Here is a 15035-nt window from a genome sequence, read left to right on the forward strand (position 1 = left end):
TGAAAGATGAGAAGTCAAAGTTAGTGGGTGAAAAAGCAAGGAAGAAATGTTTCCCTTCTGGGTACCACCTTGGCGACGTTGGAGCCCTTCATCTTTCTTTCTTTCTTTCTTTTTTTTTTTCTATTTCTGACATAGGAGGGGCTGTTCCAGGCCTGGTCTGGGTGGAGTCACCCATAATGGCTTTAGAAGCCACTACAGGTGGAAACTACCAAAGGAAAGCATCCCCAGTGGACTGGAGCCAGAGCCAAGCTCTGTTTCGTGCGGGACCGTTACTGGGTTTAACCAAGTATTCTTCAGAAAAAGACAGCCCAAACCAACAGGGCCCTAGGTGAGTCCTAGGTCCTCTGCAGCCTTAACATCTCTGAATGAAGGACTTCAGTGACTAAGAGCAGCTGAGACAGAGCAAAGAGAGAGGAAGAAGAAAGTAAAAGAAAAAATGATACCTTTGTCAATCTGTGAAGAAGGCCCGCTTTCATTCTTTTTTCTTCAAATATTATTTATTTATTTTTAATATATTGAAAGCAATCACTACTAGCTGCCAGAAACTAAAAAGGACGTTTGCATAAACACATATGGATTCCCTAACGGATCAGCTTCCTTTTGTAGCTGGTCACTTTCAATGACAAGTGGCTGATGCAAGCACCCATTCTTTGGTTTTGTCATTCATTCTGTTCCCTCAGCTGTTATTTGTGGTCCCATTCACCTATGGCAGTGTTAGGATCAGTCTATCAGCCCAAAGGTTTCATTAATAATATGTAGGAAACCATAAAAGGTAGGCTATGTTCTCAGATTCTCACAAACATGCAAATGTAAAAGAAGACGTATGCCCTCCCCGAACTTCCCTGTAGTCTCAGTACATAGTTACCATTGATAGGCAATAGGTGTGTGTGTGTGTGTGTGCACATGCATGCATGTGTGTAATGAGGAAAAAAATGAGGGACGATTCAGTGTGTGGAAATTCATGGGATTTCACATTTTGTGTTATGTAGATTGCAGGAGTAACGTTATCGGGAGACTTTGCTCAGTTTTTCCTTAAGGAAGTTTGCCACGGCGTTTCCATTCCAGTGTGAAGGGCTTGATAATATATGTTTCGCAACTTTGTCTAAGAGGAAACTGACAGATGATGATGAAAACACTAAATCCAGTCACCTCATTTAAACACTTTGAAGGCTTCTCAGTGGAGCCGATGCCATCAGACTGTCTCATTGCACCTCAGATGCCAAGAAGAACTTGAAACTGTCAAGTTGTTGACAACTGCCTTACTCTGTTTTGTGCTGCTGTAACAGAATAATACAGATGGGGTAATTTATAACAAACAGAAATTTATTTCTCAACGTTCTGGAGGCTGGGAAGTCCAAGACTGTGAAGCCAGCAACTGGCAAGGGATTTCTTACTACGTCAGCCTATGGCAGAAGACAGAAGGACCAGAGAGCAAGGGGAGGTAATATCCTCCCTTATGATAACACCCTTTACACATAAGAACGGGGATTTCCCAGCCTAATCACCTCTTAAAGGTGTCACTACTGAATACTGTTACAATGGCAACTAAATTCCAACATGAGTTTTGGAAACATTCAAACAATAGCAGCAGCTGTCTGTCAAGATGTGGTTGTTACTTTTACTTGTGCTCCCATCTTTAGCTTTACTCACACCTTTAGAAATAGTTATTTTTATTAAAGTCAACTGAGCTTATCCATTCCGAGAATGTCCTTGTTTCCTGTGTGGAGGTGGGCTGCTCTAGTCACTAAAGAAGACACATAAAAAACATGTAAGCGTAGGGCAGCACCTGTGGCTCAAAGGAATAGGGTGCCGGCCCCATATGTTGGAGTTGGCGGGTTCAAACCCAGCCCCAGCCAAAAACTGCAAACAAACAAACAAACAAAATGTAAGCATATTAAGTTATAATTAATAACAGTAACATTAAATAGTTGCTACTATTATTGGTATTAATAGTTTCAACAATCTGCATAAGAATTAAAAAAATAAGTTACTATAGTACAACATTTAAAGAGAGAGAGAGAGAGAAATGGTTTTAAAGATCACAGCATCTGATGGCTATGAAACTGATCAGAAATTTCAAGGACAACGTCAATGGCGTTGATTGGTTTCATGTGGCTTGGAGCTTTCCTGGCACTGGCGAGATCACTACTGTGCATTGTTTACATACGATCAGTGAGCAATGCCAGACTGCTGCTCTCTTCTTTATCTTAAGTGAGCTTGGGATTGTGACTCAGGAGGGCGATCTTGAATCCTTGGCAAATAGGATTGCTTAATTTCTATGTGTTCACCAAGCAGAGCATGTAGTTTACAAAAACGGAATGCTCTTTCTTTTGCATTTAAAGATACCAAAACAAATTATCTTCTAGGGCACGGTTCTCAACCTGTGGGTCACAACCCCTTTTGAACAATGACAATACATTGCGGCATTAGGGAGGTTGAGAACCACTATTCTAGGGTATAGAAATTACACCGTTCTTCTTAGGACATTGGTTGATTTATAGTCTTAGACATCTAAAATCTCTTCCCTTTATTGTGTATGTTTTCAATAAAAGATAACATTTTCCACTGAGTTCCTAGACTCAACATATCTCAAAGATGGCATTAAAACAAACAAAAGAACTCTCAAGGGTCAGGAGAGTAGGCGGTAATAAACAATTATTTTCAAGACAGAGGTACTTAAAATCTTCCACTGACTTCTTACCAGCTACAGGATACATCCACTTTGCCGAATTTACCTCTTGAGATTCTCCTAAGATTATCTCTCTATAACCCATCAAGTGGACTTGGTGAATTTAGCTGAAGATAATGAAGTTGGGGAAATGGCATCATGAATGAATCTATCAAAACTCTTATATTTACGCTTATGTGTATTAAAGAAGATCCATAAAAACAGTCCACCCAGTAATGAGCCCACAGGTTCCTTTGTTTGATAATTAAAAGCATAGGATGGATATATATTAATTTATCTTTCTTTGATCATCAGTAACTTTTCAATATCTTCTTTCTCCTTTTTCCATATTTTAAGCATAGTGCTTATAATTTTTTTTGATGTTGTTAATATACAGTGCACAAATTTCCATGTCTGTCTGCCACATGAATTTTCAAGGCCTTTATGATTTTATGACTTATCTGTTACGAGTCTGATTGTGCCCTATTTCTGCATGCAGACATGTGGGTTCCTGAGTTGGGAAACAAACTTGTAGTAACTTTTATTTCTCAACCTCAATTCCCCAATGCAGTGGTCTGCGATGCTAATTTGGAACATAATATGTGTAAAACAAAGCCCCTTCCCCACCATAACTTCCTGACGTTTCCACCCAAAACCAATAAACTCACTTGCAAGGATTGGGATAATCCTCTCTCAGCTCCCTCTTTCCTATATTTTATTGCATTGAATGAATGCAATAAATAAGAGCCTCTCTTGTTTCTCTACCTTGTGATTTATTGATGCTTCCTTTTCCCGACTTACAGTTTCCTATTTCTCTAATTATCTGCAGCAGGAAGAAGCATAAATTCCTGCTTCCAGACGTTTCAATTTCCCTGAGAATATAATGTACAGGGTAGTCAATCCATTTGTACCAAACTTTTAGAACCCGAGATTGAGTATGCATCCTTAGTCTACACGAGGAGTGTGTACAATCATCTGTGCTTCTGCATGTGATCCTGTGTCTTCCCAAAATAGTCTTTTTGTTCTTTGCCATCTGGGAAATGTATATGCAACCTTGGGAACCCAAATCAAATGCCATTTCTTTTATGGAAACTTTTCCAGCTCCATCAGACAAAATTAGTCAGTTTCTCTGCCTCCATATATCTCTTTGGCCTCCTTTGTTACAACAAGAACAATTTCTTTTCCAAGCCTACTCTGAGTGTGACATGGTATCAGTGCACATTCCTATCAGCACATTGTACGTATTTTCATCTTCACTTTATGTAATTGGCTTTGAACTTTTCCAGAACAATGATATTTTTGTTTCTTACGCCTACCTCAAAGCGTAACGTATTGGTATCTGGCATAACTAGACATGGGAACAATAAATTTTTGTTGAATAAATGATGAGTGAATATTTGAATAAGTATATTAAATGAATTGGCAAGATAAATGAGTGGCTGGATATCAAAACTAATTTATTGACAATGTTTTTACCCTTGGATTTTTATTAGCTGAGTTGTAGATTCAGTGAAAGCAGAAATCATGTCTCTCAGGCTCATCATTTATATCCCCAGTTCTAGGGCCCTGGTAGGGCTTACTGGATATTTGTAGAATTTATGAATAAACAAAAAAGAACAACAATGTGAGATATTAATAATTCAATCTTCAACCTTAGTTTTCTATTCTTTGTTTTTTAAAAAACTCAAAAGACAAGCATATTCAATCTGATTCTACTTTTAGCCCACACTACCTCTAAGTTCTGTATTACTTTTATAAGTGGCTGTCAAGGAAAAGGTAGGCATAGAGGCTGATGGTGGAGGCCTAGCCTATTCAGAGTTGGGCAGAAGACTTTTGTCTAGAAAGCCTCCTGGGTACATAAAAAAGCAAATGGTTTGAAACCGAGGTGAACCCTTGGATGGAACTGATTTTCACATTTAAAAGCTGTCTCGTAACCAAATCCATCAGTTGATTCTTAGGCAAATCATTGCTTTGCCTTTTTGTATCTGTAATTTGTGGTTAAAGGGCAGGCAGCTGAGAGAAAAAGAAAAACACGTTCTCTCACCATGGGTACTTGTCTTTCTGACATTTGTTAAAATTACAGTTGTTGATAAGATTCCAGCCTCTTCCGTGCTGGTGAATTTTGTATGATATCTACAGATACAAACAGTGCATGTGTGGAGGACTCAGACGGCACATGCCGTCCTCACAGCCAGCGACATGCAGTGCCCGGGCAGCATCTGGGGCTTGTTAATTTTCTTCCTGCCATTTGCATCATTCTTTTGAAGAGGCTCCAGCAGTGTAGTGTTTTGCCCAATTGTTTATAAGGGTCTATAAATCAGGGACTTGGACCAAATGAAATGTCTTGGTTGTGTTTGCAAAATGTTTGGATATTCCAATCGTGTTTTATTTTCCTAGCTTTGGAAAACATATAGATTAACCTGTGATTGTGGCTTATGTTCTAGTTGCTTGTTTTCATTTGATTTTTTTAAAATTGGTCACTCTTTCAGCCTATTAGGAGATCCAAACAACGTTTTCATATATTCTGTTCAGTTTGTTTTAAGTGCCTGCTGTACATGTTGACAGATTTTCCCTCCTTAAGTCAAAAACACAAAAACCAAAATAAGGCAAAACAAAGACAAAGCCCCCCCAACATATCAACTACATATTTAGAAATCAGGTAAAAGTGCCATTTATTTTAGCAACTGTTTTTAAATTTGCCTGTGTCATTTTTAACAAAAGCTATAGTTCAATAATGAAACTCTGTTCATAATTGAGGTTTCAATGAGAGCTGAATTCAGAATATGGGAATTTATGTGTTTGATTTATTGACTGTGTGTGTCAACAGCATGCTTTTAATTATCAGAGTAATAAAAAGGAAAGATACTCAGAATCCGTGTTTTGGTCATTTTATGAGTCTATATTGTGTATCACAGACATAGTAACCAGTCCTCTCCCGTTATTTCCCAGTCCCAGTTTTATAGAAGGATGTGGTAGACAAAAACTTTGAGCTACCAGCAGGAATAAATAAGTTAAATATGACATTTATGAGATGCAGTGGATAACATAAACTGAAGGGGAAAAAATCTCTGTATCTTTTTAGAAATACAGAAACTGGAGGTGGATAGACTGTTTCAATTTAATACTTAGGAGGCAGGTCTACACAATCTGACTGCCAGGTCAGTGATAATCAATGAAAACTTTGATTTGTATCTGTTTTATTCATAGGGCTTTGGTTTTATTGTAGATACACACCCGAAGAGTAGGCAAGTGATTTTGATTATTAAGGTACTCGTTTAAATAAGGACGCTAATGTATTGCCTACAATAAGGTAGACTGATTAATACCCTTTGTATTTGCATAGAACTTAAACAGGGCACAAAATGCTTTCACCTGCTTGACTCACTTTAGCCGAAGCTTTAGAAGCAGCTCAGTACAACACATGGACCCATGACCAAGGTTAAAAATAATCAAAACCCATTCTAAGGAGTATATCAAAGTTCCTGTGTGTGTGTGTCTGTTTGAAGATACAGCCATTGGAGAAGAGCCATCAACTTCAGTAATGTGACCACTTTTTAAGAAGCAGTTTTAAAACCGTGGTTTCTTGTGTCTTACAAGCAAAATGAAATTTGAAAATGATTACTACAGGGCATGAAAGATCCTGATGTGTCTTCTTAATTCTGAAAACAGGGAATTTTTCCCTGAAGAAGACTTTTAGTCTTACGCTTAAAACGTTTTCTTAGGAACTATACCAAGAATTTGGCAATTTGGGAAATGGTAGATTCTGCCCCGAATAGCTACTTCATTCCAAACCATCTCCTTAGTGAACAAAACCAGTCAAACTGCTTGGTTTCTTAGTAACAAGCCAATAGACTACAACAGGATCTCCCAAACTGTCATTCCAAGGAACACCAGCTCAGGAGAGTGGTCAGTAGATGCTTCAAGAACAAATTGTGCAGGGTCGAACAATCTGGGAAAAGAATGCAAATACATCCCATTCTTGTGGGATTCTTGTGTCATCATAACTAAAATGACATTAGTTATGATGTAAAGGAAGCTGTGAAATATTATTGTCCTAGTGTTTCTCAAATGTATTGAAATATACGTGCATACATACCCAGACAAAGAAATATGCAACCATGCATGCCCACTGTGTAGGCGTAAGAATATACGTTAATAATTTGAAAAAAAGAATTTGGGAAATGTTGGAAAAAGGATTCATTACTAACTTTTAAAACTTCACATTATCATAATGCTATGATTTGAATGTGTACCCCCAAGTTTATGTAAGCCCCAGTGTGGAGAGGTGGGATTTAAGGTTTTGAGGGCTCTGCCCTCATGCGTAGATTAATGCTGTAATTGCAGGAGAGGGTTAGTTATCTTAGGAGTAGGTTTTTGATAATAATATGCATTTGGCCTCCCCTCTTCCTCCCTTTCTCTCTCCTCCCCTCTTTCTTCCCTCCCTCCCTTCCTTCTTCCTCTGTCTCTTCTTCCTTCCTTCCCCCTCCCTTCTTCCTGACCTCTCTCTCTCTCATGCCTTCTTGCCCTCTGCCATGGGGGCCCTAGCTAGATGTGGGCCCCTCAACTTTAGACTTCTCAGCCTCCAGAACTATAAGAAATAAACTTCTGTTCTTTATAAATTACCCAGTCCTGTGGTTTTCTGTTACAGCAGCCCAAAATGGACCAAGACATAAAGCATTTAATCATATTTATGACATTTACTAGGACATATGATTTTGATATATGGTTATGCAATCATACATTGAAAATATAAATGAACCAGAGGTTCAGAGTACAGTAGGAAATCCTTTATTTTCTATACTCAATTCTGCTTGAATGATGTTATTCAACTTTTCCAAAGAACGTTCAGAATCTGAATTCACTAACTTAACGACTCTACCATCTGGACCCTTTGGCTGTCTCAACTTGTTTCTTTATCACATGATCACATTTCAAAATAACACACACCCCTTCCTCTTTGGTGGTGTCTTCTAAAACTCCTTCCACTGGGGGTCTTTGTCTTCACTAGAGTCTCAAGTGTCAGGAGGCAGGTCCCTGCTGACTTAAGGTTTGAAGGCCCAGGCGTCAAGTGCCCCAAAAGGCAGCTCTTGCATGGAAATGCTGTCTCTGCCCATTATCCTGAGGATGGCTGACTCATGGTGTTCCACGCCTGTGCCCTGGCCTTGGTTCCTTGGCCTGTGACTCAGCTCCTCCCTGCTTTCTCCACCTTCAGCTTCATTTCTCCCAGCTGTGACCTGTGTTCCTGGTTTCATCTCTGGCTTCTGAGTTATTTTTTTTTAAAGACCTTTTCCATTTTCCTGCCTCTAGCTTATCACTGATATGTCTTTCATGCTTTGCCCTCTGTCCTTGGCCGTGACTCTGACTCACTGGAAATTGCTAATGAAGGGCCAGTGGGCACCATCTTGAGCTCTCTGATTCTGACAATCTTGCACCATGGTGTTGTCATTTGTGCTGTGCCAGCAGTAACATTTTCCTTTTCTGGATTACTACTGCATATGTGCCCTGTACTCCTTGCATCCTGTTTTTCAAATAGGGCTTTCTATGGTGAGTGAGACCTTCTATAATGCAAAAATTAGACTAGATTTAATAGGTTCCTTAGAATATGGATTTTATTGAAACAGAACATAGATCTGTAGATACCTACTACTTCCAGTGAATACTGGGTTCTTCCCAAACACTCTTAAGTGCTTTATTAAATTACATCACAAGGCTCAGCACCCATATCACAGTGGTTAGGGCACTGGCCACATACACCCAGGCCAAGCGGGTTTGAACCTGGTCAGGGCCTGCTGAACAACAACAATAACAAAGTAGCCCATTGTTTTGTTGGGCACCTGTATTACCGGCTACTTGGGAGGCTGAAGCAAGAGAATCACTTAACCCCAAGAGTTAGAGGTTGCTGTGAGCTGTGATGCCACAGCACTCTACCAAGGGCAACATAGTGAGACTCTGTCTCAAACAAAAAAAAATTACATCACAAGCCGTTTGAAGTCTCATGTCTAGATTTTTTTGGTCTGAAGGAGAGAGACTGTAGTAACTCAGAAGAGAGAGATGAGTATTTATCATCAGGGAGTAGGAAATGCTGGTGTTACAAATGGTTCCTTAGACCATGGCCTGATGGATTGTTGCAGGAGGATGATGCGGGATGGAGAAACACACAAATAAGCAAGAGAGGACACATGTCCCCATCCTCTCATTCTTTCTCTTTCCTCTCAATATCATGCACTTTTAATGACCAAAAATAAGAGAAAGACACTTAGGTGAGAGAGATAGTAGAAATTACCAAGTAATAGCACCAGGAAATTTCCTAGTTGACTTCACGGACTCTCTGTGTTATGAGATGATGGCTGGAGAGTGCAGGTAAGACAGATTACTTATTCATGAGTTAATTCACATTAACATCTGTCTAAGGAAATCAGAAGCACATCTGTGTTTCTCCACCAGATGTAATAGTGGAGATGGCTCCACATCGGGAAAAAAAGCCAGGAACTAAATGGTGAAGAGAAAAGCTGAGATTCTCTAAGCTCAGCGTCCACTAATCCTTTCCCTTGGTTGTCTTTCATCCCACTCTTCCCGGAGGGAACGCACCTGTGGCCTGCGGGCACGTATCCCAAACCGAGTTTCTCTGGCAAAGCCTACAAAGCTTTTGAACAGGAGAAAAATCCTGGCAGCGTTTGTAATTGCCCATCTCTGGAAGTCGAAGGCAATAAAAAGAGAGCAAGGTCTCTGGTTCCCAAAGCAGAAGAGGCAGGCATCGTTTACATGCCAGATTGTAGTGGAAACAGACAGAAGCAAAAATGTATAGAATCCTGCTTATAGAAGTGACTCTAACAAGAGCAGAGGCAGATCGTGCAGCCATACTTAGTCCATTTTATCCCTGAATTCAGTTTTCAATCTTTCTATTTTCTACCACTTTCCAGGACTTTTGCGTCGTGGACATACTGTGAGTCATAATGGACTGATGTATAATGTTTTATTTCACAAAACATTTATCCAGCATAATGGCATTCAGACTTAGCTTCTTGTGTGTGTGTGCTCTCAGAAAGCCTTTCTTCTTGCTGCTGGTCAGGGACCCTGATGATCCCATTGTGTCCTGACTCTTACCCTCACTTGGGGGCCCAAGGTCATAGAGACCTTGCTAGAAGAAATAATAGTCCAGGGGTGGCTGTATGTCCCAAGTAGGGCCAACTAGAGTGATTTTTTTCAGTTAAAGCATTAAGGTGGGGAGAAGAAACTGTCTCTTTGATTGGGGAGGATGCAAAACTGAGTTACTGGCAAACATGTTTCCTGCTAGGATGGAGGAGAGAATCAGCCTGCAAAAAGACGAGACCGAGCTGGGAGGCAGACGATGAATGGGATTGTGCTTCCTGGTGTTTACCCTTCCATTTACGTGCTATCCCAGTGGTCTTCCCAGCCTCATGAGCTATGGATTTTTTTTTTAAAGCTGTACCAATGTACCAATTTGAGTAGGATTTCCACTAATCACAACAAAAAGAGTCCTAACATCATGTGTTTTTAAATGATGCATTTAAAAACATGTTGAACTCAATTCACACCACTGGATTTGCTTGTGGGAACACACCACTGAATTTGCTTGTGGGAAGGAAGGGAGAGAATATAGGGAATAAAGAAGGTATCCCAATATAGATTTAAATGGCCCACATAAGGGCATGTGTATTCAATTTGAGCCCTCTGTAAACAGGACTCAATACTTGTTCTTCATGCCTCAGGGCCTAACGTTGTCTAGCACAGGATGACTTGTTATTTAATGCTTAAAGAATAAAATGAATCGAGGTATGAATAAATGGATTTTCTTGTAACCACAGTCATTGGCTTTGTGGAAAGAATAGATGTGAGGTATATTTAGCAACAAAAGTTACTCTCTGTTCTGCTGAAATCCAGAAATTAATTCTTCGTGGTGGTGGGTGGGGAGCCTAACAATTTACCTGTGACCTTATTCAGTCCAACAAGCTGGAAAAAAAGAAAAAGGCTTTAAGAACAATCAAGTGAGGCTGTAGAGGCAGTCAAATTATCTTCATTTTAAACTTATTCTTAATTTTACCTATTATGAGGATTTAAGAACAATATATAGATCATTTATTTCCTATACACAGTAAGTACTCAATAAGTACTCAATAAGTGAAAGCTAGGCTGGATATGGTGGCTCATGACCAGTCTCAGCAGTTTGGGAGGTTGAGGAGGTAGGATGGCTTGAGCCCAGGGGTTCAAGGTTACAGTGAGCTATAACACACCATGCTTTAGCCTGGAGCAAGGCCCTATCTCTAAAGAAAAAAAAAAAAAACAAAAAAACAACTGTAATTGAAAAAAAAAGGCTGTAATTGAAAAAAAAAAAAGAAAAAAACAAATCTATAACAGAAAAACAAATAAAAAAATCATGGTGTCTGCCATTGTCAAGTTAGTGATCGATCCTCTAAGTTTGTAATTTTCCAGATCTTACTCCCTTAAAATATATGATTGTGTGAAGGAAAAATGGGCCTACCTCACACTTCTTGGCCTCCTCTTCTTTTCTCAGTTTGCATATTGTTTTATCTCTGTTTCCAAACTCTGAGCTTTGAATGAGTGTGTGGTGAGGCAAGGTGGCCAGCTGTGCTGGGGTTACAATGCCCACAGCCCACCCTATTGTTACAGCCTGTGTACTTCAGGTATAGCAGAGGCCTGAGCTCCTGATGGAATCTGTGAGCTGGGAGATAACAAACTTCCTCATAATTGAGGCAACAATGTTAACTTACTTCTCTTTCTCCTCCTGTGATGCCTGCAACTGGTATCCACTCAGCCCCCTTGTCTTCTGCCTTCTAGTTGAGGGCAGTCAAGGAAGTTTCCAGTGGGAGATCTGTCAATGGAAGAGGATGGGATGCAAATTCCCCTGGCTGCCTCCTTGCTGGGCTGCCCTTGGAACTGGTTTCTCCTCTACTGCAGGCCACCTGTCTCTAGGGACACTGTCTTTCTTCCTGTGCCTACTGCTAAAGCCACAGTTGGCTGCTTTCTGGAAACCTCTCCTTGCAAACCTCGCCTCACGCCATCTCTAGCTCCCATTTTTTCTTGCCTGAGGTTCTTCAGTGTTTCTTTTTGATTTCAACCTGTCCCTCTGTGTGTGAATAGTGCCTTTGATTTAACTTTTCTCGGTTACCTCGTTAGTATAGTGTCCTCTCTGCCCTGCTGGACTCTGATGCAACATCTTTTCCTGGTCACCACCTAGTGCTTAGGTTAACTATCTAATTTCACCTTCATATCAACATCCTTTAGTGGTACCTGCTACATAGATAAAGAAATTTGAACTCAGAGGCGTTTATTAATCTGTGGAAAGGCACTTAGCTAGCAGGTGAAAGAGCCATGTTTAAAGCCAAGATTCTGGTCCAAAGGTGCGTCCACTGGCCCATGTTGTCTTCTCCCCAGTGTTCCCCGGAGGGCAGGAAAATGCAGGGAAACTTGTATGTGCTTCTGTCCAATTGGGCTGAGAGAATATTCAACTTAGTTCAGCAACTTTGTCTATTTATAAATGTCTTAAGAAGTATATACAGTTCAAGTTTCTGAGTTCCTACATACAGCATTACCTAAGTCAACGGTTCTCAATCTGTGGGTTGTGACCCACAGGAGCTGTGGGTTGCAGCATTAGGAAGGTTGAGAACCACTGACCTAAGCACTTACTTTATTACGCCTCACACTGATTTCCCCCTATACTGGAACAATTGTTAGAAGAAATTTAATTGATCCAGTATGAAATATATTTATTCACAAGTATTTATAAGTAGTCATTCACTCTACAAAGCCAATCCTGTATTGTCTTTATCTCTAAAATATCTGGATCAACCTTGACCCCAAATTATTCTTTTTATTTGAATGTTTAGATAATCTAAATGACCACAAGTTATAATTGAATTTTCCAGTCTCAAATTCAATTAGAACAATCTAAAAAAACATTATTTTTCCAGTCTTATTTTCTTAAGAGACTCCAGTCAAATAACTCCAAACCTCCAATATGATTCTGGCTAAGAGTGAAATTTACACAGTTTGCCCTGTTGGCCTTTTTTAAATAAAGCCAAACACTGTGACTATGATGCCTTCCCCTCAAGGATTTATTTTATTCCACATAATATATACTTAATTTATCCTCCATAATTTCCTTGAATTTCTTTCTGGAGGTTTTTTGGGTTAGGCAGTCACCACTTTCTGTCATTTCCTTGTGAACGTCAGTTATTCCATCTTCAATGAGAATTCCCTTCATGGGATTCTCTGACAACAATAAATAAACAAGGCACAATCCACCACTTCCTGCGCCATAAGCTGTACTGTGCCAAATCCCTGAAAATAAATTATTGCCCAAATAATTATCTAAATTGAGCAGCAAGTTGCTCTGTCCATAGTCATTAAAGTCAGGAAGTTCTATAGGCTACAGATTCTGGTGATAGCCGTCTTTGAACATCTGTCTTTGTCAGTTTGGATGGCAGTAACAAAATGCCTCACACCAGGTAATTTAGAAACCACAGACGTTTACTGCTCATAGTTATGGAGGCTGCTGGCATGTTTGATGAGTGACCCTCATAACTTAATCACCTTCAAAGTTCATTCCTCTTAATATTATCACATTGGGTATTAGGTTTCAGCATATGAATTGGTGGGGGGGAGGCACCAACATTCAGAGCGTAGCCATGTTCAAAGTCAAATTTTAGGTAAATAACAAGTTGAATGTGCAATTTTCCAAATCAAGCAAGACCCAGTTCTGTTTAGAGAGGGCTCCTCTTCATTAAAGAGGAAAACAATTTCAGATTTCTTTTGAGAGGCTGGGGACAGCATGCAAAACCACTGTGGGACAAGGCAATGGAATGGAAAAAACATGGACCCAAAGGCCCAGTGTAGGTCCTGGGGTCGCTTTAAACTTCTGAAGTTGCTGTTTTTTGCAAGTCTCCATTCTTTTTGCTTCTCATCTCAGTGATGGAGATGATAAATTATGGTATATGCATATAATGGAATCCTATTCAGCCATAAAAAGTTGGAAATATTTTATCTTTTGTAACCATGGAGATGGAATTGGAAACCGTTCCCCTGAGTGAAGTATCATAAGGATGGAAAAACAAGCATCACATGTGCTCAGTAATAGATTGGAACAAGTAGATTAATACCTACATGCTTACAAGAGAGTAAAACTCAATGAAATCCAAGTGTAGGGCAGAAGGGATTTGATAAATTCCCACCAGTGGGTGCATAGCATGGGTTCAACACACATTTCTGAGGTGAAGGACACAACTACAACTCAGAATTTGACCGTACAAAAGCAAATTATATAACCAATTGCACATACCCTCCATGTTAATCTGAAATGAAAAGCAAACATATAAACACACAGAAAAAGAAATAAAAAGTAAAAGAATGAGAGGGAAAAGTTCTTGGCCTTTTTCAAATCATTGTTGAAGAAGTAGAATGGATAGACCTGCAAAAGCATTTTTTAAATTCATAAATCCTTTACAAACTCCTTTGACCTTGGGAACACTATTATGGACCAACATATCTGTAGCTATCTGACTGGCTGCACTTACTGTCTGTTCAACATTATTGTATGCTTTTCTAGTTTTATAAATGGAGAGTTGTTATGCACACATGACTGGCTGTTCACATATATTTTCATTTGTGATGAAAATATTTTATTTATTTGTTTATTTTTATGTAATATTTTGAGACAGTCTCATCTACTGCCCTGGGTAGAATGCCTGGTATCATCATAGCTTACAGTGGCCTCAAACTCTAGGGCGCAAGTAATCCTCTTGCATCAGCCTCTTGAGTACCTAGGACTATAGGTGCCTAGCTAGTTTTTCTATTTTTAGCAGAGATGAGATTTTGCTCTTGCCTGGGCTGGTCTTAAACTCCTGAGCTCAAGCAATCCACCCACCTTGGCCTCACAGAATGCTAGGATTACAGGTATGAGCCACCACAACCAACCTATGAAAATATTTTAACTAAAAAAATTTTAAAACAACTTTGTTTTGGCTTGGTGCCTATAGCTGAATAAGTAAGGGCTCCAGCCACATACACTGAGGGTGGTGGGTTCCAGCATGGCCCAGGCCGTGCTGAACAACAATGACAATTGCATCCAAAATTAGCCAGGCATTATGGCGGGTGCCTGTAGTTTCAGCTACTTCAGAGGCTTAGGCAGGAGAATCGCTTAAGCCCAAGAGTTTGAGGTTGCTGTGAGCTGTGAAGCCATTGTACTCTAGCGAGGGTGACATAGTAGAACTCTGTCTCAAAAAAAAAAAAAAAAAAAGAAAAGAAAAAAGAAAAGAAACTTTATTTTTAATTATAAAAAGAATGGATATGCAGTCTAAAAGTTCAGAAGATGAAGAAAGTGTAGATTGGC

This window comes from Otolemur garnettii, unplaced genomic scaffold (assembly GCF_000181295.1).
Source record: "Otolemur garnettii isolate 467f Iridium unplaced genomic scaffold, OtoGar3 scaffold00111, whole genome shotgun sequence".
NCBI classification, from domain to species: domain Eukaryota; kingdom Metazoa; phylum Chordata; class Mammalia; order Primates; family Galagidae; genus Otolemur; species Otolemur garnettii.